Source organism: Tiliqua scincoides, chromosome 10, assembly GCF_035046505.1.
Source record: "Tiliqua scincoides isolate rTilSci1 chromosome 10, rTilSci1.hap2, whole genome shotgun sequence".
Lineage (NCBI taxonomy): Eukaryota > Metazoa > Chordata > Lepidosauria > Squamata > Scincidae > Tiliqua > Tiliqua scincoides.
This window is the reverse complement of record NC_089830.1, coordinates 5,799,772-5,821,630: the sequence shown is the minus strand read 5'-3', so window position 1 is coordinate 5,821,630 and position 21,859 is coordinate 5,799,772. Positions and strand designations below refer to the sequence as shown.

Below are 21,859 nucleotides of genomic sequence, written 5' to 3'. Positions count from 1 at the left end.
GAGGTGTGTCTTGAAAGGACTGCAGTGGAAAAGTGGTAGAAATCCAGTAGAGAACATAAGAAGAGCCCTGCTGGATCAGGCCAAAGGCCCATCCTGTTCAGCTTCTGGCATTTCATAGTGGCCCACCAGATGCCCCTTTGGAGCACACCACAAGAGGCCTGCATCCAGTTGCCCTCCCTTGCACCTGGCATGCTGAGATAGCCAAGACTTGTAACTTGTGATGGACTTTTCCTCCAAAAATTTGTCCAATCCCCTTTTAAAGGTGTCTAGGCTAGACGCCAGCACCACATCCTGTGGCAAGGAGTTCCACAGACCGACCACACGCTGAGTAAAGAAATATTTTCTTTTGTCTGTCCTAACCCGCCCAACACTCAATTTTAGTGGATGTCCCCTGGTTCTGGTGTTATGTGAGAGTGTAAAGAGCATCTCCCTATCCACTCTGTCCATCCCCTGCATAATTTTGTATGTCTCAATCATGTCCCCCGAGGCGTCTCTTTTCTAGGCTGAAGAGGCCCAAACGCCGTAGCCTTTCCCCATAAGGAAGGTGCCCCAGCCCCGTAATCATCTGAGTCGCTCTCTTTTGCACCTTTCCTATTTCCACTATGTCTTTTTTGAGATGCGGCGACCAGAACTGGACACAATACACCAGGTGTGGCCATACCATAGATCTTGCTATCTGCTGGGGGTGTGTAAACCTCAGTTGGGTTTCTCTTTTCCCCCTTCAAGCCATGCAGTCCTCAGGGTTACTCATACTCCTGTGTGTCCAACCCTCCCCCCTCCACCAAGGACTGAGCGGCTCTGGGCATCCTTCCCACTGGGGCTGTGTCCTCTAAGTGGGAGGCCCGCGGTGGTGAACTGAGTGTCTCAATAGTTCTGGGACAAAGGGCAGCTCTAGTTCGGCAATCACTGCATTAGAATGGATCCTGTAACTTTAGTGAATTTAGTGAACTGAATTTAGTGCTGCCTCTGACCTTCTATCCCCAGTTGGATACAAAGCCTGGGAAACACATCTCCACCCTATGGGGCAAGTTGGTTCAGTGTGAATTTCTGCATTCCCTTTCTGGTCTCTTGGAAATCCAACCTGGGAAATCCAGCCTTTGGGCTGTCATCCTTATCACCTGCCCTGGTGTAGAGGATTCTGCTCCTGGCATACCTTAACCCATTTCTGCCCGACCCACAGGTATACACATTTGGTCCCTGTTGCATATATGCAACCTTGAGCAGAAATGCCTTAAGTTCCCATCTGGTGCAAGTCCTGCCCTTTACACGAAGTGCCTTAGCCAGAGGTTATACCTAGAGATGGTTGTAAATACAAATAATTGTATTTTTCTCAGAAGTAAACCCATTGTGTTCAATATGGTTTACTCACTGGAAACAAATGCCTTTACCTGAAACCTACTTTGTGCATATCCAGTGAGTAAGCCCTTCCATTGGTACATCATTCAGGGGTAAGGCTGGGTTAATGATTGTGTTGAGAGTATCTTTGCTTGTACAGTATCTGTTGGTGGATAAATATTCTTGCTCTCTTTATACTCTTAGGAAAACTTGTCCTTTTTTGTTTGTGGCTTTGTGTGTTATCTGATGGGAAAAGGAGCGCAGTATACAGGTTTTCTGCTACCAAAAGATGCCTGGGGTTGTATCTCCAGCTCTGCTATCCTTATGCATGTTCACACTTGTGCTTCTCTGGTTCTGATCCATTCCTGGATTCTGGGACGCAAATGTGTGGTCAGTTGGTTAGCCTTCCTCCATGTAGTGGTACCAGAAACTATTTAAAAAAAAGGAATTAAATTCTGGGTTGGTGCAGTGCCGGAAGGTTGGCGTTCCACTCTGCCTTTCACCTGATCTCTGAAGTGGCTCTCTTCTGGAATAAAAAAGACCTCCCTTTGGGTGCTGCATCTCTAGTCAACCACAGTCTTCCCTCCTTATCTCCCCTGCCCCAGCATTCAGCCTGACTTTTAGTGGCTTTGGTAGAAGAAGAAAGGGGTTTTTGGCTATGTGTTCCAAGTCCCAGAGAACCTTCACCTGCATGACTAGAAACCAGTTCATTGTTTATTGACCATTAGCAAACCAGTTTTCCACTGTGGAGCATGTCGGTACTATGAAATGAGAATATTTTGAAAGGGTCTTCTGCATGGCAAAGCTGGTTCAATGGCAAGTCTCCACCCTTCTGTTTCTGATAGTTGCCTCTTGAAGCTCTTTGGTTTTGCATCTTGGCTAGGAGTACATGAGCTGTTGGGCATCATTTTCAGAGGGTTAGGTTGTTTTGCATGTGCTTTTTATAAAAGCCGCCACTTGTAGTCCTGCCGTAGTCCTTCGAAAAGCAGCAGTGCCACCTTGGGAGGTGCACAATCACTCACGACCCAAGTGCTTTGCACATGGGTTGTGAGTGCTTGCATGCCTCCCACAGCGGCAGTGCTGCTTTTGAAGGACTATGGTGAGGAGGCTCTGTCTCCCCACCCACCACATGTCCCTGGTTTCCAGGATCTTCCAGGAACAACTAACTGCATTTACAATGGTACTCCCACTGACCTTACTGGGCTAACTTCCATAAATCCACCTTGTTGACTCAGCCGTTCATGCGCTTTCCCTTCATGCTTTCTCGGTTACCTGCATTCCTTCCTGCCTTCTGGCTCAGGAAGCCATTCTGAGGTGTTAAAGGGTTGCCCCAAGGCTTTCGGGGGGTCATGACTTTGTGCAACAATTGTGCCTAACAGTGGGGTTTCCAGAATGGTTCCCGTTGGTAAGCAACACATACCTGTACTTTAAAATGTAATGACATTTTGTATGTGTCCTCAACCTCAAGGCTTGCCTTGTTTTGAGGTCATATCCTAATATTCTGGCTTTCATTCAACATTGTATTTTGGAAAGCCTTTTTTTTTTCCTACTCAAGAGTTCTGTCCCTTGTGGCCTGCTAGTCTTTTCCTTTGCATCCTTCCTTGCTTCTGACACACCCCCTCCACACCATCTGACACACAAGGGCCATAGCTGAGAGCAGAAGTCTTGAGCAAGGGGGCGGAGGTTGGATGAGGCATTGGCATGAAGTCATGTTCTCCTGAAGTTACTGCTTCATGCAGGCCGTGCATAATCCCTGACTCACTTGCTCTTGAAAGTGGTGCAAATAGGGTTGGGTTGAGGAGTTCCTCCTTCCACTTCTACAGAACCAGGATTTTCAGAGGAACTTCTTGTAGCCGAGGGAGAAAGCATTGACCCTTTAAAAATATACTGATTTTTTGAGTGTCTCATGTCTCTGACTCATAAGCTAGAGGCATCAACTCACGGCCTGTTCCTTCGTCCTCATCACTTAAGGTCTGCCATCTTGCAGCATAGCCCTGAGGTAACTTGGTGCCCCAGGGTTGCATCTCTTACCCCATTTTTACTCCCTGAAATTATGGAGAAGTGGCAATGAACGGATGTCTTGGAAACAAGGAGACAACCACCTTACTCTTGTCTTGGTGTATTTGGGCTCACCCCATGACTTGGGACTAGAGCAGTGAGTCTTTAAGACTTGAGCACAGTGCAAAGTCAACTTTAGTCCTGCTTACCATAGGACAGAAGGCCCTGTTGAAGGAAAGAGGCTTCTGGACCCTTCTGTACGCAGTGGGTTATTTGCAATGCATGCACTGGTTTGGAGAATTTGACTGGGAAATGCTTAAGGGCCCCAGTGTGGAGTTAACCCATTTCTGCCCAGCCCACAGGTGTACACATTTGATCCCTGTGGCCTATATTCAACGTTGGGCAGAAATGACTTAACCAAGACCACCTTATATTGCACTGCTTGGACTGAACATTGGCTCCCCACCTGAGCAGTGGTATTCTTTGGCAGGGAGAGGGAGCTATGGTAAAATTACAGTCTGGGCTCAATCCTTATAACTCTCGCACAGAACTTTCTGAACGGAAGAACCTCATTGTTACCTTGGAAACTATCCAAAGCTGAGGGGTAGTGGTGCAAGTCTGTTGCAGCAAAAACAAGAGTCCTGTGGTTGACACATTTTTTAAAAGACTGATAGATTTTTATGGGTTCATAAACTTCTGAGAAATGGAAGGCCACTCTATCCGATATCTGGCAGCTGCTGCCAATCCAGTGTTGTACATTAAGTCAGACTTGTTAATATCTGCTACCTTTGTGACTATATAAGCAAAATTACTGTGCACCTAATGTGTAGGCTTGCCTGGTAATAACACTCATGTTTAGAATATTAGCATAATTGCCACTTTATTCATGAATCCAGTAATAGTGCATGTGGCTAATGTCCTTAGGCGTCACAACTATTCTACCCCACCCCTGGCTGAGCAACCCCCCTTTATACAGTGTTGGCAGAACATTCCAGGCTATGCCCATATAAGAGCATGGGGTCTGTTGGTCCAGGTGTTCCCCCCCAGGCTGTCCTCAGATGGTTTTCCTGCCTTGTCACACAGTCTTTTTTCCTGCCAAAACACATTAACTATTTAGCACCCATGTACATCACACTGTTTCAAGATGGGGTAACTTTTGTCTATCCATGAAGCCTTGTGACTGGGCAGGGACGCTGTGATCAGCTTCAGAAAAGGCTATTCCCTCTTTCCTTCTAGGTCAGTTGGTCCCAAACTTTTTAGCACTGGGACCCACTTTTTAAAATGCCAGTCTACCGGGATCCACCCAGGTTTATAAGACTAGAAAGAAATAATAGTTTTACTTATGTACACTTAACCAGAAAATTATCTCTCTATATTTACATGTTTGCAAACTGTAGGACCTCCATGCAGGGCAATTCTGATTTTTGGAAAGCCTCAGGGCTTGAGGCAATTAGTTATCTGATCCTTCCATCACCTGTGTTTTCATTGGAGGCTCTGCTCAACTGCTGTGGGACCCACCAAAAATCAGGTCACAACCCACCAGTGGGTCTTAACACACAGTTTGGGAATCACTGTTCTAAGTTGTCCTGGAAATGACAAGCATACATGTTTGAGCATCGCGCAGGTCAGGAAAGCTCTCTGTTGGCTAGTAACATTGGTGGCCGTTTTCATGGCTGGCTTTTGCTGCTGTAAGCCGACCATGTGGACCAAAGAAACAGAATATGTGCCTAATGCAACTTGCTTTAGTGCGAGCTAAACAAACGCATCGGTAAAGCAGCTACCACATTTTCCAGACTCACAAAGAGAGTCTGGTCCAACAAGAAGTTGATGGAACATACCAAGATCCAGGTCTACAGAGCTTGCGTCCTGAGCACACTTCTGTAATGCAGCGAGTCATGGACTCTTCGCTCACAACAGGAGAGGAAACTGAACGCTTTCCACATGCGCTGCCTCCGACGCATTCTCAGCATCACCTGGCAGGACAGAGTTCCAAACAACACAGTCCTGGAACGAGCTGAAATCCCTAGCATGTATGCACTGCTGAAACAGAGACGCCTGCATTGGCTCGGTCATGTTGTGAGAATGGATGATGGCCGGATCCCAAAGGATCTCCTCTATGGAGAACTCGTGCAAGGAGAGCGCCCTACAGGTAGACCACAGCTGCGATACAAGGACATCTGCAAGAGGGATCTGAAGGCCTTAGGAGTGGACCTCAACAGGTGGGAAACCCTGGCCTCTGAGCGGCCTGCTTGGAGGCAGGCTGTGCAGCATGGCCTTTCCCAGTTTGAAGAGACACTTGGCCAACAGTCTGAGGCAAAGAAAGAAGGCCCATAGCCAGGGAGACAGACCAGGGACAGACTGCACTTGCTCCCGGTGTGGAAGGAATTGTCACTCCCGAATTGGCTTTTTCAGCCACGCTAGATGCTGTTCCAGAACCACCTTTCAGAGCACGATACCATAGTCTTTCGAAACTGAAGGTTGCCAACCCAACTATGGTGCTTTTCCTCCTGGCTGTGATTGACAGCTGTTGTAGTTGATGGGAGCAGGGCATACTGGGTTGCATGAAGCCAGTGGGTGCCGCTCTCCTACCTTGTAGTTCAGTGATGTCTCCTGTAGTGCTTTTCACCCAGTGCTTGACTCTGCCGCTGCACTTTTGGACACGAGACTGTATGTGACTGTCGCTTGTGAGCCTATCCTAGCCAAGATGGTCCTATCTTGGATGGACTCTGCCAGTGTGATGGTTAGAGTAAAGCAGTTGTGTGACTTATATTCACAAAGAATAACTGCATTCAGGGTCTGGATGCAGTAACTCCTTAGGGAATTTAACATGTTGCAGAGACCTGCAAGTGGTTGGCTAAAAATCTGCTTAGTGTGCCGGGAGTGGGAAAACAGATGGGCCTTACTAGTTCCCAGTGTGCAAAGTGGTTAAGTGCAATCATTGCAACTTCTGTGGTGTCTGTGAAAGCAAAATATTTATACTGGGCTGCTATAATTCATGGCCTTTTCCTGCTCTGAAGCATATTTGCAAAGAGCCCCAGGCGTACCGTTGAAATACAGCAGTGCTTGTAGCACTTAAGCGGGTGGTCTATGGTAATGAATAACCCAAGTTTGTGCCATCCCACCTATGCCTCTGGGGGTCTGCATACAGCTTGCTCCCTCGCAATGCAAATATTTGCTGTCTTAAATGCTGATTAAGCAGAAGGAGCTAATATATCTCATTCCCTAAGAGCTTCCTAGCAGGTTTGCATGTATAATTGATAAAGGGAGGATTGCTTCCAGAGTCTAGTTGCAATATTTAAAAGACTGAGTGGAATCTTAAAGTCTGGAATAGGGGCAATGGAATAGGGGTTATTTTTGTGTGTTGCTGGGATAGAGCATGTGCCAGACCAAGGAAAGCTACATTCTAAGATGCTGTTATGCGTTAAGTCTTTAATGCGCAGAGTGCAAGTGATACATCACAACATTGTGAGGTTGATTATAGCTCCCTAATTCAGGCATCTGAAGCTCTTGTCTTGGCTGGATTTAAATCGTATCTTCAGGTCAAAGTAACACTACTCCTAGAAAACACTTGACACTCTCAGGTTCTGAGTGTGTAGGTGCAAAACAAATTATACACATCTAGCTGTGCACAGTGATGTGGATTTTCTGGTGTCTGAAATGGATTGGGATCTTAACATGTATGTCTGACTGGCACATGCTGCTGTGAGCTTTGTGCTCTCCAGTGTTTTTAATTAGCCAAAAGTATTTAAACTGAAATAATCAATGGGGGGGGGGGAATTCAGTAATGCACACTTATTCAAACAAATGCCAAGCTTAATTTGGGAATTCTTATTGGACTACTTGTAAATATTTTGACACAAGGCATTTTGCTAGCATGAACATCAGTGCCCTTTCTCTTTAAACAATGCAAGGAAGTGTTTGCATGCTAATTTTAGCATGCCCCCAAGAGCTATGTATTTATAAAAGTGTGAGTTCTAGGGATTGTTGCTTGAAAAAAGCTAATTACAATGTTAAACTGCCCAGTATGACTGGTATTGTAGCCCTTGATTATGCTAACGTTAGAGAACAGAGTTTTTTTAGCAGTGGCAATTCCCCCCATGCCACTGTGCATACATTTTCTGAGCATCTTTGCATCATGTGGCCAGTGTTATACTAATTTAAAACTGTTCTGCTCCTATGTGCATGGTCTCAGAGTCCATTCCCATTCAATTTTTCAGTGTTGATGCTGCCATACCAATGGGGCGTGTGTCGCATCCTGGGGAGAGGGTCATGGAGGCCTCTTCAAAGTAAGGGAATTTGTTCCCTTACCTTGGGGTTGCATTGTGGCTGCATCAGCACCAGAAAATTGAATGGGATAGGGCCCCCAGTGTAAACATGGATTCCTTTGGTGGACTTTCTGGAAGAGTTAGATGTTACTTCTGTTCTCCTGTTTACAGATTTGTTAGCAACAGTCTGTAAGTTCATCCTGTACAGATAATAATTGGGAGGTATTGCGATATCTTCTCCCACCCTGGGTGCCGACTCTCCTGCCAGGTGGTGGAAAAACTCTGAATCAAATAGAAACTCCAGAACATTAGGGGTGCAGTGAAACTGTAAGTTTGGTATGCAAAAGAATTGAAGTGGGCGTGAAGCTGCTCATTCTGTGGAAATTGGCCGATAGGAAGCCAGAGGTTTTGGCCTTTTAGAAAATGTTGATAGTAAAGTGGACTCCATTTAGACAGTGCAAATACGGTACAATAGTGCAGTGTTTCTCAACCAGTGGTGCGGGTACCACCAGTGGTACTTGAGGTGGTGCCTGGTGGTACTTGTGGGACCCCTGGGCCTCTGCCACCTGGCAGTGAGACCAGGAATGCAACACAACAGACAGTAGGATGCGTGAGTTGGTGGGCAGAGCTCCAAAGCACACCTTTCTGCACCTGAAATAGCTGCCTTGTCTACCCTGAGCCTCTTACTGGTGTTTGTAGTGTCACGTCTGGCCTCCCAACCCAGAAGTAACTGGTGGTGATGTCATCACCGGTTAACTTCTGGTGGCACTTCCAATAGGTGGACCGTGGGAAGTGGTATGGTGGAGGACAAATATTGAGAAACACTGCAGTGGTACAGTGTAAAGTGTGGACTTGTGAAACTTGGAGGAAAGAACTGCTTTTTAACATGCCATAGCATCACAAGGCGGAAAGAGACCCAAGGGTAATTCATCCCTCCTCCTCTTGACAACATCCCCAGTCCCCATGCTTAATTTTAAACTTTTTATGCACTAATTTACTCTGGATTTGAATTTATGGATTGTTTACATGCTCCATTCATGATAATTTTAAAACAGCAGGTAAGCCAATTGAGGTTTCTGGGATTGCCCTCCAAGTCCCCATTAGGGGTAATCAGATGTGGATTTTTGGTTTTCAGGCCTTACACTGGATGTCACAGCCGCTGGCCAAATAGTCCCCTGCACTCCAGATAGCTGTGTGGGAACTGGCAGGGATTAATTGGGCTGAGTGTGAATAACTGACTTGCTGCTCTTGCACAGCAATGTAAAAACAAACCCTTCCCCAAAGAATGTCCTCCATGTTGTGTGTTTTGACAGGGAACCTTGAAAGAAAAACAGAAGAGGCAGTTCATGAGTGATGTTTGTGTTTCTCTGACTGCAGCTGTTGCTGGTTATTTATCTGAGATTCTTAAAGTAACACTATCAGAATTTAAATAACTTGATATCCTGCTTTTAATTGTCCAGTTTGTTACGCAAATTGCTGTGTCAATTGTAAATTTTGATTGCAAATCGTGTTGATATGCCAGTAAAGGTTTCAGAACAACAACAACAACAACAGAAGAGGCAGGAAATAAGCAGCACGTTCATTTCTAGCTTTGCTGTCCGAAGATAATCTTATCGGAGACCTGGTTTGCCATCCAGATAATCCCATTAGGCACAGTCCTTTTGGTAGATGCAGTTCACTTGCTAAAGGATAATCTTGTACAGACCCCTTCACCTGAGCCGGAGACTCTGCTTGGAAGTGCAAGCCACATTTGCAGGGGTTGGGAATATTGAGCCTGGGGTTGGCTGTGTCCCGATCTAGCCCTGGAGGGTGGCTTCTCCAGCCCTGTCGGCATTGGGGGCACTCTTGGAAGCTGGATCCTGAAGTGTAGGAGTTGCCGTATTTGTAGTAGGCCTGGGCGATCCAGAGGCTTCATACTGCTTGCCAATTCTAGGGAGCAGTTCTGCCCAACCCCTGCTCTGTGATGTGCTTTAAGATGGCTGAGAGGACTGAATGCACAAAGGTGCAAGGGGCTCACCAGGCTGGGATTTGGTCTTAGGGCTCTTGAGGTTTCAGATCATACCTTGAGAGTCCCTGACAAGAGAAGAGATTTTGGTTTTATTATCTCCCCTGTATCTTTGACCTTAACGAAGTCCTCTGGGATGGCTTGTAGTAACTTAAAATACAGCAACGCTGAATTGCACAAGGGAAAAAAACCCAATAAAACAGGGGTGCTCAATAGGTGGATCACGATCTACCGGTAGATCGCGAGGCAAAATGAGTAGATCTGGGAGCCCTGTCTCTCCAAACTGTTAATATGTCAGTTTCATCTAGTGACTAGACGAAACTGACATATTTAGCTAAACTGACACTGAAACTGACACTTCAGCTGCTCTTCAGGCATGCAGCAACAAAACTGAGGAAACTGACTAGACTCCAGCAGGGGCTCCATACATTAAAGGGGGTGTCTGTCAGACGCTTCCTTCCCCCCTGGTAGATCTCCGGGCCTTGCTGGGTTTCAAAGTAGCTCTCGAGCCAAAAGTGTGAGCACCCCTGCAATAAAAGAACAGATTGCACACACAACTCGGCCCCTTGGCTCCCTGCAGCATCACTGGCCTGAACTCACTTGAATGGAAAAGAGGCTTGTGTTGCAGAGGCAGGAGGGGCTTGCCCATGCCTAGCCTAGCTGTTCTGAGAGCCACTCTCCCCCTTGGTAGCATGGTGAAGTCAGGGAGATGAGGACTTCCAGGACCCTTTGCGCCTGTGACACATCTGTGTGAGCTTGAGTGAGCAGCCTCTCATCGTGGGCTGGAAAGCATCATGTGCAGGTTCCTCCCAGTAGTGGCTGATTGTAAAGCATTTGGGGAGTCTTAGCACTGATGTGTGTTTCCAAACAATCTTTCAGTGTAGAAATCTGCCAGTCTTATGCACATCTGAGTTACAAGAAGCTACTGAGCTTGGTGAGTAGCAATGTCAGTGATCCATGTCACTAGTATGCTGGCAGAGGGATGAAGGAACCTTTGTCTTCCTGCTGAACAATAGCAGTCTCTCCATTGCGAGCCATGCACGGTTGTGCAGATGTGATAATTGTGGCGGACTGTGGTGCCGGTATAGCTGCATGGTTGCAGATTTGCTGAGGATGTGGCGATAATGCCGGGCAGCTTTGCAGGACCACTGAAAATGCACCAGAAGCACTTTGAACACCTGCATAGGAATTAATAGTACGTATTGTTCTGGTCCTAAGGTAGGTACCCTATGCTGATACCCAGCTGGCAGCCTATTGAAGAGCTTAGCCGTTGTCTTTAGCTCCCTGGAACAGTTGCAAAACCTCTTCGTCACGGGCTGCCTGATGTCACTTGCCGTTGTCAGAGCAGGTCTCTCCAGAATGTGAGCTTGCTCAGACTGGGCACTTGGGACTTGAGTGTTCTGGGTAAATCATGGAAGAGGAGGAGGAGCAGTGCATGTACAGAGAGCCCCAGTGTTGCCTGACACATCTCTGAACAGTTGTTGCAGGTCTGCAAAGCCAAAGGTGCATCCTGGTCTTGTGGCATTTTGGAGTTTGGCATAATCCTTGTTGGCCAAGGGTGCCATTGTGTTGCTTAGGCAAGCTTTGTTTGTGGGCAGCTGAGTGGTGGTAGGACAGAAGTGGCTTGGGCAGGCAAGTGGACATTTTATGCAAGTTCTGAAAGTGGGACACTTGGGTAAACTCATTGGGTGCTCTTAAAGTGAGCTCCAGCTAATCTTTCAGTGGGCATCTCAAGGAGGCAGCGTTAGTATGCCAAGAAGTTAGACTTCACCTGAAGTGGCTGGGTCAGGAGAGAGCCTGGCTTCTGTGGGAGGTGGGCCCGTACTTTAAGGACATGCTTGGAGTCTCGGCATCTTTTGATGTCCATCCCTGCAGTTGATGAAGCAAAGCCTACTGCATCCTCCATTTCCTGTCAACCTCAATCTAGTTTTTTCATGTGTTGAGGCTGCTGGAAGGCAGCCTGTGCATCGCTAGGTCTGTGGAACTCCTTTCCATAGGATGTGGTGACAGCATCTGGCCTGGGCGCCTTTAAAAGGGGTTTGGACAAGTTTCTGGAAGAAAAATCCATTACACGGTACAAGCCATGATGTGTATGTGCAACCTCCTGATTTTAGAAATGGGTTATGTCAGGATGCCAGATGCAAGGGAGGGCACCAGGATGCAGGCCTCTTGTTGTCTTGTGTGCTCCCTGGGGCATTTGGTGGGCCGCTGTGAGATACAGGAAGCTGGACTAGATGGGCCTATGGCCTGAGCCAGTGGGGCTGTTCTTATGTTCTTAACTACAATTCCCAGGAAGCCTTGCAGGTCTCTTGCTATCTGGTGTGCTCCCTGGGGCATTTGGTGGGCCGCTGTGAGATACAGGAAGCTGGACTAGATGGGCCTATGGCCTGAGCCAGTGGGGCTGTTCTTATGTTCTTAACTACAATTCCCAGGAAGCCTTGCAGGTCTCTTGGTATCTGGTGTGCTCCCTGGGGCATTTGGTGGGCTGCTGTGAGATACAGGAAGCTGGACTAGATGGGCCTATGGCCTGAGCCAGTGGGGCTGTTCTTATGTTCTTAACTACAATTCCCAGGAAGCCTTGCAGGTCTCTTGTTATCTGGTGTGCTCCCTGGGGCATTTGGTGGGCCGCTGTGAGATACAGGAAGCTGGACTAGATGGGCCTATGGCCTGAGCCAGTGGGGCTGTTCTTATGTTCTTAACTACAATTCCCAGGAAGCCTTGCAGGTCTCTTGTTATCTGGTGTGCTCCCTGGGGCATTTGGTGGGCTGCTGTGAGATACAGGAAGCTGGACTAGATGGGCCTATGGCCTGAGCCAGTGGGGCTGTTCTTATGTTCTTAACTACAATTCCCAGGAAGCCTTGCAGGTCTCTTGCTATCTGGTGTGCTCCCTGGGGCATTTGGTGGGCCGCTGTGAGATACAGGAAGCTGGACTAGATGGGCCTATGGCCTGAGCCAGTGGGGCTGTTCTTATGTTCTTAACTACAATTCCCAGGAAGCCTTGCAGGTCTCTTGGTATCTGGTGTGCTCCCTGGGGCATTTGGTGGGCCGCTGTGAGATACAGGAAGCTGGACTAGATGGGCCTATGGCCTGAGCCAGTGGGGCTGTTCTTATGTTCTTAACTACAATTCCCAGGAAGCCTTGCAGGTCTCTTGTTATCTGGTGTGCTCCCTGGGGCATTTGGTGGGCTGCTGTGAGATACAGGAAGCTGGACTAGATGGGCCTATGGCCTGAGCCAGTGGGGCTGTTCTTATGTTCTTAACTACAATTCCCAGGAAGCCTTGCAGGTCTCTTGCTATCTGGTGTGCTCCCTGGGGCATTTGGTGGGCCGCTGTGAGATACAGGAAGCTGGACTAGATGGGCCTATGGCCTGATCCAGTGGGGCTGTTCTTATGTTCTTATGCTATAAACGTGTATGCTAGTAATAACCTGTATAAGGAAGATCATTTTCGCCCTGGTAAGTATTTAAATAACATTAATGGGCATGTGAGGGCTATGAAAACGGGGTTCCCCCGGTGGCATAGCTGGAGGGAGTGGAGCACTCAGCCTGGCAGGGAGCCTCAGAAGGGTGGGTGAGCAGCCCCTCCTTTTGGAGCCATTTCGGAGGGGCTGCTCGCCCACCCTGCCAGGCTGACTGTTCCGCCCAACCCTCCAGCTATGCCACTGGTTCCCCCATATCCTTGGTTTCTGGATCTGTGGAAGGGTTCCTGGAGTGGATCCCCTGCAGGTACGGGGGCAGGACTGTAGATTCACAGATGGGATTCTAAACTGCTTCAGTACAGTTTCATATTCCATTTTGCTGATTTGGAATAACTGCTGTGTAAGAGGCAGACCCGCAGGCGCACTGGAAAAGTGTCTAGTTGGCCGTGACAGTGCACTTCTGTGGAAGCTGAAGGAAGAGCTGGTATAGCAGCTCAGTCTCTTCTACACCATTCAAGTCGGGCTTTCCCCTGCTTCAGTCTCACCTCTGCCACGAACTGTTGCTAATTGACTTTGGGCAAGCCACTCACCCTGGGCGGCAGCTCTCCGGCTGCAGTGCTGAATTGCTTCCTGGGGTTGTTGTAGACATCGGCGTAATGCATGAGAAGTGCTTTACATACTCACGAAGTTCTTCCTATGCATTTCTTAAGTATGCATAAGTATAAGGAGGGAGGCTTGGACTTGTATGTGGGGCTTTGGCATTTTTCTGAAAGTGTGGAGAACCATTTCCTGAAAGCAGAATGCCCCACGCTGCACTAGTGTGCGCCTCATGAGCCATACCGGGATTGACTTGGCCATTTCCATGGATTCTGTGCCCCCGAGAGGAGCATGTCGCTTGTTCCTAAGTTGTGACGTTCTTAAATTTTGTGTTAAGTGTTTCTCAAGCTGTGAGTCATGAGCCAACTTCATGTGGGTCCGCATTCATTTCAGTATTTTATTTTTAATATATTAGACTTGGTGTTACCATGGTCTGTGACTGCATTGGGGAAGTGTTACAGATCTGTACTTTTACCGGCTATTCTGTATTTGCTTTTAACAATGGTAGTAAATGCGACTTACACCTGGGCAAGTGTGCGTAGGATTGCAGCTTAGGATTGTTAAAAATTTTCCTACTTGATGATGTCACTTCCGGTGGGCCCTGACAGATTCTCATTCTAGAAAGTGGGCCCTGGGGCTGAATGTGTGAGAACCGCTGGTCTAAGAGTTGGCGTGTAGCTTTTTAGTATACAGAAATACCTTGCAATTCTCCCTGGTTAGGGACCAGAATATGGATGAAACTAAAAAATGGATGAGGGTCAATTCATAGCCGTATTTAGCATGCAAATTTATTTTGTCAGGTGAAAAATGTAAATGACTATCTATATAATGCATGTAAACATGTGCAAAACCTAAAAAGAGATAAAAGAAAAATAAACATAAGAGCGTTGATGAGTGTTGTGGAAGGTTGGATGAAATTGGACGAAAGAGGAAAACACCTGGACCAAACTTGAAATGTGGTTATAACTGAACATGGCTGAAAGAGCAAAGCGATGAATGTTAAGTGGGTGGAAGTCAAGGGATTGTTATAGCTTGCACTTGATCTCCAGCATTCAGCTTCCCTTGTTGTGCCAGCCCTGTCCCCTTGTCTCTCCCAACTTTGAGATTAATAAGAGTCCTCTTTGGTGTTAAGTTTGCAGAAAATGGAGCTTGATCTACTTAATTTGGACTGGAAGTAGTGCTTCAGAGTTTTTCAAAGAGCTTGTGGAGCTAAGAGGTGTTCCTTCACAGTGTATCGTCCTTTACTGTTCCTATTAATAGCTGCAAGGATTGGTTAATGCAGCTAGAGACTGTCGCAAGTCCTTATGCTTTGAAAAGACCATGTTTTCTCATAGGCCTTGCATAGTTTCTGTTTGCAGTGGGCTTGTGCAAATGTACCTGTGTCTTACAGATGGTTGCAGTACATCGCGTTGCGGCTTGTTTGGTACCGAGGGCCTGTATTAAAAGTACTGCACGTAATAAGCCAGAGGGCAACCGTTAACTTTGCATATTGAGTTGCATGTCTTTTAACACAACAGGCATAGGCTTGAAAGCCAAAATGTAACGGGTGTGGTTTATAAGCGGCTTCAGGTGGCTTGAAAAGCAGGATATAGCAAAATGCATTACAAAAATAGCAGCAGAACTATCTAAAATCAAATTTTTGTATTGGCAACCTTCAGTCTCGAAAGACTATGGTATCGCGCTCTGAAAGGTGGTTCTGGCACAGCGTCTAGTGCGGCTGAAAAGGCCAATCCGGGAGTGACAATCCCTTCCACACCGGGAGCAAGTGCAGTCTGTCCCTGGTCTGTGTCCCTGGCTATGGGCCTTCCTTCTTTGCCTCTTAGCCTCAGACTGTTGGCAAAGTGTCTCTTCAAACTGGGAAAGGCCATGCTGCACAGCCTGCCCCCAAAACAAAATACAAAATCCACCTGTGGCATAAGGTGGAGATACCAGTATTTGGCTAAAACAGGAATTTAAATGTCTATCTAAAGCAGGGGTCTCCAACCTCTGGCCTGTGGGCCGGATCCGGTGTGTCAAATACTCGACTCAAGGGCAGTGGTGCCTTACCATTCCATACTGCTGCCTCTGTGCCCAGATTGATAATCCCAGCGCACCACGGACCAGTTCAGAGACCTGGATGTTTCAACATAGGTTTTGCTGTCCCCTTGAACAAATACTGTTGTTGTTGTTGTTGCTGTCCCCTTGAACTTGGGGCTTGCCATCTCACTCACCCAGGTAATAGCATTCATTGAGTAGATGCTGCTACTCCTAAGCTGGTGATTTTCAGCCACTCAGAGTGGCTTACAAGACACCAGAGGCTTACTCTAGAAGTAGCCCTACATAGTGTACTGCAGTGGTCCATTGTAGAGGCTAGCCAGCAGTTCCATCAGGCACACGGGGCTTGCCTAGCATTCACTGGGTGCAATCCAGTAGCACCTCTGTTTCTCATTGAAAGCAGAAAGTCTTCAAAGTGCTGAACTTTGGATCAAGACCTGACTTTGCCATTGCATAACTTCTGTGAAACAGAGTCAACCCCAACACAGCAACTGTTACCCTGCACATGCCCGATCTCATCTGATCTCGGAAGCTAAGCAGGGTCAGACCTGGTTAGTACTTGGATGGGAGGCCGCCTGGGAATACCGGGTGCTGTAGGCTTATACCATGATCTCGGAAGCTAAGCAGGGTCAGGTCTGGTTATTACTTGGATGGGAGACCGCTTGGGAATACCAGGTGCTGTAGGCTTATACCATAGTCTTTCGAGACTGAAGGTTGCCAACCAACCATGAGTTGAAAAGCAACCAACAGAGGCTGCGCCTTACTTGCTTTTCTGTCACTCTAATGTTTGGCTATATTTTCAGGCTTTTGTAACAAGGGCTAGAAAATTGGTTTTAGGAACCTTGTGGATGCATTGAAATGCCCTGTGGGTCTGGATGTCTCCTCACTAGTCTGGGTCTCCTCACTGGGCCACCACAATGTTTTGTCAAGGAAAAGTTAACTTCCTAAAATGGAGATTTAAAAACTTATGCTCTTGGGCAGCTCATCATTCTGCTTCTGTTAGGGAGCTGCCTTTGCCCTGGAAACAGATCTTCCTTGACTACATCTCTGTTAACCCTGTAGTTCCCAAACTGTCTTCTGCGGCACCTGAGGGTGCCATGGCAAACTCACAGGAGTACCATGGAATGTCCCCGGTGGGATCTTCCCAGCTTTCTTGGATGCATCCTTCTTGGATTGTGCAAGATCTTGCGTGGTCCAAGATGATGGTGCCCGGGAGAGCTGGGAAGAGGCCACCACAAAAGAAGGGTGCTGTGACCGCAGTAAATTTTGGAACCCCTCCTGTTAGCCTAAGGACCACTGAGAGAGGTGCTCCGGAACCTTGACCACTGGCATGGAGGAGGGAAAGGGATTGGTTGGCAACCTTCAGCCTGACCCTGCTTAGCTTCCGAGATCAGACGAGATTGGGCATGTGTAGGGTAACAGTTGCTGTCAGGGAAAGGGATTAGCCTATGAAGTGGTTCTCAAACTTTTTAGCACCGGGACCCACTTTTTAGAATGTCTATCTGTTGGGATCCACCGGAAGTGATGTCATTAACCTGAAAGTGATGTCATGGTCGGAAGTGACATCAAGCAGGAAAATTAACACCCCCCCCATACAATGAAATAAAATTTAAGAGAGAAAGTAAATTAAAAATCTACAATAAGGATGAGTTAAAATATATATTTAAAATAAAGAACCCTCCTAACCCTTCTAAGCAGTTGCTGATGTTTAAGGAATATCCACAAAAATCTCAAAAGCTGCAACCCTATCCTCACTTACCCGGGAGGAAGCCCCATTAATTATCATTGTTAAAACTATAGGCATATGAGCCTGTTCTACAGATCTGTCTTATTTTCCCCAATGCCATCACATACCAAGGTGGCATCAAGTCTAATGTATTAAAAATAAAATTCACATTGAAATGAATGGGAACCCACCCGAAATGGTCTTGTAACCCAGCTAGTGAGTTCTGACTAACAGTTTGAGAAATGCTGGCCTATAGTTTTAAAAACTTCTCTCCCGAGCAGCCACCAGTTGCACATTGAAAACTACTTGTTTATACCAAGAATAAATCCGCCCCCTTGTCATTTCAGGCAACTGTACTGCTTCCCTCTAAAGGCATCACTTAATCCTTGCTTTGTTGGCTAAACAAAGGGCACGGAAGTTTCCTTAGGTGGAGAGAGGAAGAGGCCGTCTGTTCTGGACTTGACATCCATATTAGGCGCAAGCTAAATTTAGGAATCTAGCCTGGAGTGAAGTTGCATCTGCAACTCTTCAAGAGGCCATAATGAGAGCCCTCTTTGCTACTGGGTGGACTTCAGACTCTTCCCTGGAATGCTCATTCCTGGCCAGCTTTGGTGTCCAGAGTTTGTTCTGTACTTTAGATTTTGGAATTGGGGAAAGTTTGTTACAGGGAGCAGACTTTACTGGGAATCAGAGGCAGGAATGAGTTATGTCTGGAGTGGTTTTTGGCAGCCAAAAGATTACCTTTTCCCTCCGAGGGACTGTGAAGCTAAATAGGTTGGGTTGACGTACTGCCTTGGCAAGGACAGCTCGGTGAGCCTCATATTAGTGGCGAGACTTAAGCCTGAGATGCAAAGTAGTTTCTTCCCCTCCTCTGGCACACAGGAGTGTCTCTGTGTCTGCCCATTAATTCTACAATGGCGTTAGTTCTGCTGGCTTCTAAGATGTTGTGAAGGGGGAAGCCTGTTGACCCTGTTCTTGCAATCATAACTGTGTCTCCCAGTTCTGTAGAAGTCAATATAGTAGGGAAATAGCAGCTGGCTCTCTGGGCCAGTCAATGTGGACGCGTTCACAAGTGATGGAAAGGAAGAGTGATGGAAAGCCTCAGACTTGTCTCGGGAACGAATACTTGCTGCAGTTGGTCATACGCCTCTAGTGGATTTGGAAAGCAGTGGCCAAGACAGTTCCCTGAGAGAATGACTTCTCCTAACTAGTTCCTCAGAACTCTCCATACTCTGCCATCTGTGTGCAAAACCATTTCCAAAAATCACTGTTGGCATAGAGGGTGGGAAGCATGAACCTCTTCAGCAGTCCTGCCTATGTTCAGTGCCTCTAGGCTGGCACAGTCTTGGCCATGCCTTTGGGAGTGTGGTATGCTGCCAAAAACCTCTAAGACTTCCTTGATCAGAGACCCTGGTGACGCACATACAAGGAACAGGTGTAGGTCAGGCAGTGATGGCTCTAAGAAGCAGTCTGTCCCTCAGCTGGTGGAGGGAGAAGGACAGACAATTTGTTACTACAGACAGTTGCCCTAGAAACAGAGCTGCGAAAGCCAGAAGAGTTTTCCAGCAATTTTCAACTGCTGTGCTCCAAACTCCTAAGGCGCGCCTGTGGACCTTTCACCGCACACTGGTTGAAAATCACTGACCTAATCCATTTGAGAATCTCTGGGCTGTAGTGAAATTCAGTTTAGATTTTGTCTGCTCCAGGCAGCTAGTGGATTAGTTTACATCCTTAATTTTCATACCTTACCTTTTCAGCCTGTAGGAAAGCACTTGGCTTTTGCCCTGGCCCTAACAGTTCAGGGCTAAGGTGAGGATAGCAGGTAATACTGGCCCAAATGACTCGGCTGTTTTGTGTGTGAGCACCTTGTTGTAAATCAGCCTGGGTCTTTAAAACGCCTTTAATAATCCAGCCAGATGGGTCTGTTCTTGAGATTAACATGCTTAGAATGGAAAGGTTCTTGATCTTAAACCAGGGATGACAAACATGTTTCATGTAGTGGGCCGAATAGAATTAATGGTGCTGACTGAGTCTGATGCTAACTGGGGCTAACTGAAGTGATGTCATTGAGCAGATGATGGCCAGAAATGAGCACTTGGTTCTCACATAGAAACTCATTAGCCACAAATGACAGAAGAGAAAATGTGCAAATCTTGATCATATTTTTGAGATATGGGAGAGCCCAATTATCACACATGCCGCACTTCTAGCAACGCCGCGTCACTTTACAACTTTGTAGCTGAGAGTGCTCTCCGAAGAGGTGTTTAGCAGAGGCGGAGCTGCTGAAAAGGCAGCATGCATGATAATTGGGCTCCCCCAGCCTCTCAGCAGCATCTCTGTCTCTCACTCCTCTTGGTCTGCCCCTTACCCCTTAATGTTCCTTGCCTTCTGAGGCCTCCTTCCCAGAGCCTTGGCAGAAGCAGTGCTGCTAAAAGGGCAGCATTGGGACAGCCCAGATATCACAGGGGCCGGATAAAGAGCTTCCAGGGGCTGCATCCAGCCTGTGGGCCTTGTGTATAACACCCCTTGGCTTAAACTGTGCACATCTTGAGTGCCAAGTGAGTAATGGAGATGCTGAGAAGGTTTTCAAGCAGGGGCTGGATGTCTACCTGTCAAATGCTCTAGCAGTTACCTACACTTAGTAGTGGGTTGGACTACATGCCTTCCAACTTGAACGTTCTGGGAATCCAGCTGACACTTTAAATTGAGTGTTGGGAGAGTTAGAACAGACAAGAGAAAATATTTCTTTACTCAGCGTGTGGTTGGTCTGTGGAACTCCTTGCCACAGGATGTGGTGATGGCGACTGGCCTGGACGCCTTTAAAAGGGGATTGGACAAACGTCTGGAGGAAAAATCCATTACTGGGTACAAGCCATGATGTGTATGCGCAACCTCCTAATTTTAGAAATGGGCTATGTCAGATGCAAGGGAGGGCACCAGGATGAGGTCTCTTGTTATCTGGTGTGCTCCCTGGGGCATTTGGTGGGCCGCTGTGAGATACAGGAAGCTGGACTAGATGGGCCTATGGCCTGATCCAGTGGGGCTGTTCTTATGTTCTTAACTACAATTCCCAGGAAGCCTTGCAGGTCTCTTGTTGTCTGGTGTGCTCCCTGGGGCATTTGGTGGGCCGCTGTGAGATACAGGAAGCTGGACTAGATGGGCCTATGGCCTGATCCAGCGGGGCTGTTCTTATGTTCTTATGTTATGTTCTTAGGGAGAAATATTCCTTCCTTTCTAATATGCGTTTGCCTGGCTTCTGCGGTCTTTGTACTGAGGCCAGGTGGAAGCCATGGGATGAGGGCTCCTGCCAAAGCACATATTGTACTAACTAGCTCCAAAGAGGCAAAGTTCTTGGACAATAGCTCTTCAGTCCCCCTCCCCTTGGTAATGTGTAACTCTGAATCCGAAGCGATCTTTAAATATAACCCAAACTTGAGATCAGGCAGCCAATGGTGCAGTTTGGTAATCTTCCAGCTTGGCACACTGCAGTGTTTTATCTTGAGCTTGGCAACAAAGATTCTAGACAACTGTTGTGGTGCCCTGTATGAATGTGGCTTTGGATGGCAGTCAAATACAGCCTCCAAGGGCTACAGACACACATCGACGCTGAAGAGCTGTAGGACTTCTGCTAAGCTTGTAGGCTGGGCCATGATTTAGGATGCGAGGAGGTGGGGTGTTCATATATGCAAAAGCAATGTCCAGGACCACCCAGTGGGTCTCAGAGCTGAGTTAGGGGACTTGACCTAGCTCTCCATCCCAAAATGCAGTCGGAGAGCACTCTGTGATCGCCTGTTCCACTTTTGGTTTGCTAAAAGGTGGCTGTTTGTTGGCTCTGAGTATTTGATGGCAACATTTACAGTATCGAGCAGTTTGGTCAATGAAGTGACTCTGTTGCGTCTAGGGAGGGTTCTGTGTCCCCCTTAAGATCTTGTCTGGCCTGCCTTTGATGCTTTTATCACCCCTTCAGAGCAGCTGGAAAGTGAGGCTGCACAGCTTGGCTCAATCAAACTTTTATCTATGGTACAGTATTTTGGCATGAAGTGTGTTAGAAATAAAAATTGTATCCCACCAGGTACCTGATTAGGAGCCGCTGTTTTGGGTAGCATGAGAGAGAGACTGTGGTTTGTGTAGTTCAGCCTTTCAGCTCACTGTGGCTTCACAGTGGGGTTGGAGCTGTGCAGTTGGTGATGGAGCTGAAAGGCAATCTGAATTTCCCAGCTGGTCACTGGATAATTCTGTGCTGCTCTGTGTATATTTTGCATGTTTTCCTGTTTTGCTTTACTTCCTTTGGCTCTTTTTAGTTTAAGCCTCTTTGGGTTGAGGAACCATCTTATTCCTTTGTTTTGTCAACTACGTATAGAGAACTTTGTTTAAAAGCAGAACAAAAATTTTTTTTTTAACATATCAAAATTTCCTAGGTAGGTGAAATAAGTGATCATTTTGCTAATTTTTTTTAACCAGATAGCAAATAATTTCTCGTTT

General features: G+C 47.1%; 1 protein-coding gene and 1 pseudogene across 1 annotated transcript in view; both read left to right on the top strand.

The window, feature by feature from the left end:
* Window positions 1-21,859, top strand: part of CLIC4 (chloride intracellular channel 4) — a 60,421-nt gene that overhangs the window by 1,352 nt on the left and 37,210 nt on the right. The window lies entirely within an intron of this gene.
* LOC136661874 (5S ribosomal RNA) lies at window positions 16,135-16,251 on the top strand (annotated as a pseudogene).